This window comes from Echinops telfairi, unplaced genomic scaffold, assembly GCF_000313985.2.
Source record: "Echinops telfairi isolate 266 unplaced genomic scaffold, ASM31398v2 ScPeMD7_7469;HRSCAF=8507_1, whole genome shotgun sequence".
In the NCBI taxonomy this organism is placed as follows: domain Eukaryota; kingdom Metazoa; phylum Chordata; class Mammalia; order Afrosoricida; family Tenrecidae; genus Echinops; species Echinops telfairi.
The window spans coordinates 110189663-110196479 of record NW_022111373.1 but is presented as its reverse complement, the minus strand read 5'-3'; positions in this window follow the sequence as shown (position 1 = coordinate 110196479).

Below are 6817 nucleotides of genomic sequence, written 5' to 3'. Positions count from 1 at the left end.
GAAGTGTTCTGTTGTAGACAAGGAATAAAGAGTTCCATTGCTCTTAGGGAAAAAAAATACAAAACACCCTGGCCCACCAAATGCTGGGTGCCACAATGAACTATCCACTTAAAACAGTAAATCTATTTTTTTTAATGCATGTAAGAATCTTCTAGGTAACATCACCCTCTACTTTAAAAAAATACCTATCACAAGGAAGAAAATGAGAAACCAGCCACTCACAATTCAGCATTATTGACATAAACAAATTAAGCACATTAATTGCTTTGTGATTGTTTGAGAAATCCAAAGCATGGGCTTTTGGAAAGCTCTGTTTGGATGTAACCAAAGCCAATTTACTTGTACAACAATTTGCAATATATTGCCAACTGGAAACACAGCTGACTTCTGTCTTTAAAACGCTTCAATTTTGTAAATTCACCCACCAAAAAATGTCATACCTTCTACCTTATTTCATGTTAATAATCATATCACTTGAAAACCTTGAATTCACTGTTAGCATTTCAGGAACAGGTTCAACAACTACCTTCCCTGAAATATTCAGTCATTTACAAATTGGAGTTTGCTTATGTATTTGAATGTAAAACTCTTGATCTGCCTTGTTCTGGCCTATTCCTCCTTCATCAGATTCGTATAAGAAGCTACCTTCATAATACTATTGACTACTATTCTAATTTGAAGCTTGGTATTTGACTTGGGCTGTACAGCAATCATAGTCCACAAACCTTTGTGACATATCCTCTAAATTGTTCTGAAAGAAAAATAACACTATCCAGAAATTTCCCTGAGCTACCTTTATAGCTAACCTGTTGCTTTCTTGTAGGAAAACTTGGCCTCTCTTGAATTATTTAGAAAGGCACTTTGGTACCTGGAATGATCTAGCTCAAGAGATGTGAGGCTGAGGCTTCTGCAGACAAGAAAAGTTGATCTTGGCAGGACTACCTGGGGGTGGCACCCAGGAATTTTACCTATTGGGGAATTGGAGTATTACCTTCTATAAGTCTCTCAAATTCCATTTCTCTGCATTTCTATGCCTGTGTCTTTTCTCACTATTAACTCTGGATCTTATTCTTCATTTCAAAGTGAAAGGTAAAAGGGAAGTGAATGATGATAAAATAGTTCAAAGAGTACTTAATCAACGGCAGAATTAACACCATAAAACAAGTTGCTTCCATAAAACCACCAAATCCCAACTGTATAAAGACACCAATAAGAGACATAAAATCCTCATCTTTTTTTTTGACATTATCTTTTGCTTTTTAATAATTTTATCGGGGGCTCATACAACTCTTATCACAATCCACATATACATCCATTGTGCCAAGCACATTGTTTCCATCATCATTCTCAAAACATTTACTTTCTACTTGAGCCCTTGATATCAGCTCCTCATTTTCCCCCTCCCTCCCCGCACCCTCCTTCTTCATGAACCCTTGACAAATTATTATTATTTTGTCATATCTTACACTGTCCGACATCTCCCTTCACCCCCTTTACTGTTGTCCGTCTCCCAGGGAGGGGGTTATATGTAGATCCTTGTAATCGGTTCCCACTTTCTACCCCACCTTCCCTCCATCTTCCAGGTATCGCCTCTCTCACCACTGGTCCTGAAGGGATCATCTGTCCTGTATTCTCTGTATTTCCAGTTCCTATCTGTACCAGTGTACATCCTCTGGTCTAGCCAGAAAATCCTCATCTTAAATTTAGTTCATTGGAAGGGAATTTGACTTGAAAAGATGAGGGTCCTAGTATTCATATGAGTTTACAATTATGTCTAATACCAAGAAGATGAGGTAGAGCCAATTGCTATCAGTGGCTTCAAAGCACTACATAGAGCTATGCATCAGAGAAGCTGGATTACATGAAGAACCGGTCAGCATTAGGATTGGAGGAAGGCTTATTAACAGTTCATGAAACAACTCCTTCAGTGTCTAGAGTGGCTAATCTCAACTTATAAATGCTGCAGTTATGGGGTAGGTGTTAAGCTGCTAAGTGGAAGGTGATCTCTGAGAGATATAGATGCGGCTGGCTGTGCCTGTAAAGGTTTATAGTCTTAGAAGCGCTATAGCACTTAGAAGCACTGAGTAGAAATGAACCTGATAGAAGTGGGTTTAATCAAATATGGAAACATGCAAAACAAGACTGAGTCACAAGAAAGGGATGAGCCAGCCAGGGTGCATTATAGCACTGACCAAACACACAACATTCCTCTAGTTCATTAGGCTTTGTACCTGCCCCCCACCCCCACTATCATGACCCCAGTTCTAGTTTACAAACCTGGCTAGACCAGAGCATGTACACTGGTACAGACAAGAGCTCTTGACACACAGAATCTAGGACATATAAACCCCTCAAGAACAATAACGAGAGCAGCAATACCCTCAGGGTAGGAGGAAGGTACTTGTGGCAGGGGTGGGGGGAGTGGGAGAGAAAGAGGGAGCTGATTGCAATGATCAACATAAACCAGCTCCCAGGGGGACAAACAACAGAAACTTGGGTGTAGGGAGACAACTGATGGTGTAAAATATGAAAATAATTTATATTACCAAGGGTTCACAAGGGTGGCAGTTTGACGTAGGGAGGGGAAAAGGGAGTTGATATCAAGGGCTCAAGTAAAAGTAAACTGTTTTGGAAATGATCATGGTAACATATGCGCAAATGTGCTCGATATAATTGATGTATGGAGCTGTAAGAGCCCCCAATAAAATGATTTATTATATTTTTTAAAATAAATAAATAATTCCCTCCTTTACCATGAGACCAGAGGAAACAGATGATGCCCAGCTACCCTAACTGAACTTTTTGATCAAAGATTCTACAGAAGAATCTTATCCAAAAGGGAACAAGGGAGAGCAGGGTTCCAGCCTCTCATAGACCACAGTTTCAGGAGCCAGGAAGCAAGGATGTACTACTGAAATTATTGCCCTGGCATAACCTTTAAACCTTGAACTAAAAATATTCCCCTAAGTCTTCTTGAAACAAAAGATAGTTTAGTTTAACTATTTAAAATGTCTGCCTTGCATTATATGCTTTTTTTTTAAAAAGTCATTTTATTGGGGGCTCATACAACTCATCACAATCCATACATACATCAATTGTATAAAGCACTTTTGTACATTTGTACATTTGTTACCCTCATTATTCTTTTTTTTATTATTATTGTATTGAGGGCTCATACAATTCTTATCACAGTCCATACATACATCCATTGAGTCAAGCCCCAGGCCATCAAAGTGATATCAGCAATTTGAAAGATTAGATAGAAACTTTAGCGGGCAGGGAGTTTATGTAATGAACAACTCAGTTCATTACAACAATGAAAAACAACAACAATGAGAAACAACTCAGAAAAGGAAGAGAAAGAATGGTTTTATAGCTCAAAACAATGTAACCAGTGTCACTGAATTGTACCTGTAGAATTGATTTTATTGGGCTATATTTGGCTTAGTCTATTCTTAACAACAACAAAATAATGTTTTTAATGTGTGTGTGTTTAGGGGGGCGGTGAGTGGGTGGGTATGTGGTGAGGTTTTTAGGGATTTTTCCCTCTTTTGCTTCTCTTATTCTCCACTAAGTTTTTAAATAGAGAAACTTCCATATTTTATCAACTTTATCACACGGTCGTTTTTTAAATTTCCCAACCTACTTTAGTGATGTCACTTCCATCAAGTTGTGTCTGACTCATAGCGTCCCGATAGGACAGAGTAGAATTCTACCTGTGAGTTTCCAAAGCTGTAAACCTTTATAGATGTAGAAAAGCCCATCTTTCCCCCAGGAGCAACTGGAAATCTTAAATTTAGCAGCCCAAGGGAAAACCACCCAGCCACTAGAGCACACAGTCTATTCATGTCTATCTTTTTAAGAAATGTGAAATCTTTAGTCAGAGATGTTGTGCCATATGTGAGTCTCCCTAGCAATACAGAATGGTTCCATACCTTTATCAACAATTAGTATTGTTAATCTTTTAGACTTTCTCCATCCTCATAGGTATTGGGGGTAGAAAAAGCAGTTATCATCAAGTCCACTCTAATTTATGATGACCCCATTTAAGTCAGTGTGGTAGAACTGTTTCACAGAATTTTCAATGAGTGACTTTTCCAAAGTAGATTGCTAGGCATTTCTTCTACAACACCTCTGGGTAGACTCTAACATGCAAATCAGTTTGACTCAAGAAGTCCTACTGGTTCTGAACTATTGTCATGTTGTGGTTGTAATTTGCATTTTCCTTATTTGGTACTGGTAAGGGCTGCTCAGGAGTATAAAATCTATATTTCATAACCAAGAAAGGCAATCCAGCAGAATGTACAAATTATTGGACCAATGTCATCCACAATAGCACACGCAAGAAAAATTATGCTAATGATAATACAAGAACAGTTCCAACAGTACATTAAAAGCCAGAAATTCCAGTTAGAGCCAGAGGAGAATGGGAAGCAAGAGATAATAATTGTTGCTGTCAGATAGATCTTGACTAGAAACAGAAAAACAGAAGGATGCTTACCTGAATTATATCAACCATTCAAAAGCCTTCAACTGTGTGGATCATAAAATAATTATGGATAACATTGCACCAAATGGGAAATCCTGAACATTTCATGGTGATTATGTAGAACCTGTACACAGGCCAATGGGCAGTTACTGGAATAAAATAAGGAAATATTCCATGGATGAAAAGCAGAAACGGTGTGTGTCAGTCTTGTTTGCCTTTACCAAAGTTATTCAATATGTAGGCTGAGAAAATAATCCAAGAAACTGTATGAAGAATAATTTGGAATCAAGATTGAAGAAAGACTTATGAGTCAGTTAGTTCATTGGGCCAACCTGGCCGATAAACACATGTGGGGTTAATTGAAGGGCAGAGGGATAAATGGCTCAGTGAGCCTCGCTTTTCAAGTTCTTGGGTCTCTTGCTTTCTGATGGCCAGACCAGGGTGCAGCTGCCTTAGCCAGTTCCCTGCTTTAGCTGGCAAGGCTCACTTCCTGCAAGACATCCCTGAGGAGAAGCCACATGGACCTACTCCAATGCAGCCCTGGGTGCTAGAGCACCTGCGTGGAGACTCCTGCCAGCACAGAGATGTTTATGCATTCACTGACTCGGCTTTCCTTCTGTAGTCGGCATCATTGCATCTGTTTTGTGAGATGGAGGAGGACTTTATGGATTGGTGTGAAACATATGGGTTAATGGATTAATGTTGGACTTGTGGGCTTGGTCAGCACTGGGTTGGGATGTTTTATTGATGTGGACTTAACCTTCATATAAAGCTTTCTCTTATACATGAGTTTCTGTGGATTTGTTTCTCTAAAGTACCCAGAGCAACACAACTTGTTAACAACCTGCAGTATGCAGGAGTCACATCTTGCTTAAGGAAAGGAAGAAGACTGGAGGCAATGCTGATGAAAATAAAATATTACAGGCTTCATTATGGATTATGACTCTGTTTTTAAAAAAATCTTCCTAACTGGGTCAATAGACAACATCATAATAAATGGAGGAAAGATTGAAATTGCCAAGAATTTCATTTTACATGAATCCACAATCAATGTTCATGAAAGAAACAGTCAAGAAATCAAACATATGTCAGATATAGTTAGGTTAAAATGTATCACCTAATCATTTTATCTCTATTTTGACCTATTGTAAAGTTGCTAAAGTTTTTTTTTCATATATGTTCTGTTTTCTTTTACATTGTGGTCTTTCTCTGTTTTGTTTTCTCATGGTTGTTTTTGTTCATTTGTTTCTTGTTCATGTTTTGTGTGACTTTCTGTATCTGAAATCCAGCATAAGTAAATCTCTGGAGAATAACTGGATTAATAATTACTTAGAAGCATGCAGGGGAGGTTGTTGGGTGTGAGAGTTGGGGGTCAAGTGGAGGGAACTAACCACAAGAAGTACTAGATAGAAGAAAATATTCTGAAATTGTGTCATGATGCTTAATATGACTGAACTATTGAATTGTATATGTAAATTATATGCCAATAAAACTGTGTAAAAAAAGAAATCAAACAATATCATATGTTCATCAAAGTTGGTGCAAAGGACCTTTTTAAAGTGTTAAGAAGCAAGGATGTCACCTTGAGGAGCTATGTGAGCCAATTCAAGCCAATTCAATCGACTCATATTCAAGTGAAAGCTGGACAATAAATAAGGAAGATCAAAGAAGAAATGATGCATCTGAATTAAGGTGTTGTGAAGAATATTAAATATCACACGGACTGCCAGAAGAATGAATGAAAATCTATCTTGGTGTGGGGGTGATTGTACAATTCTCCTTGATATGACTGAATGATTGAACTATAGAATTACTATATGTAAATTACTTGCCAATAAAACTGTTGAAAAATAAACAAAATAAAATCACTAGGGCCTCAGGAAAAAAAAGAAAAGAAAGAAAACTCTGTCTTGGAAGGACTAGAACTAGAATCTTCCTTAGAATTAAGCATGATGAAGTTTCCTTAAATGGACTTTGGAAAAGTTATCAGGAAGACTAGTCCATGAAGGACATCACACTTGGTAGTCAGTGTAAAAGAGGAAGACCTTCAAAATTATGGGTTGTGAGCTGATGCCAAGGGCTCAAGTAGAAGGAAAATGCTTTGAAAATGATGATGGCAACATATGTATAGATGTGCTTGACACAATGGATGAATGTATAGATTGTGATAAGATCTGTAAGAGCCACCAATAAAAGTATTATTTTAAATGATGGGTTGTGTTAGTCTGGGTAGAATGGAGAAACAAATTCATATGCATATAGACACTCATATGTGTATAAGAAAGAGCTTTATATACAAGAGCAATTGAATATTGAGAAAACATCCCA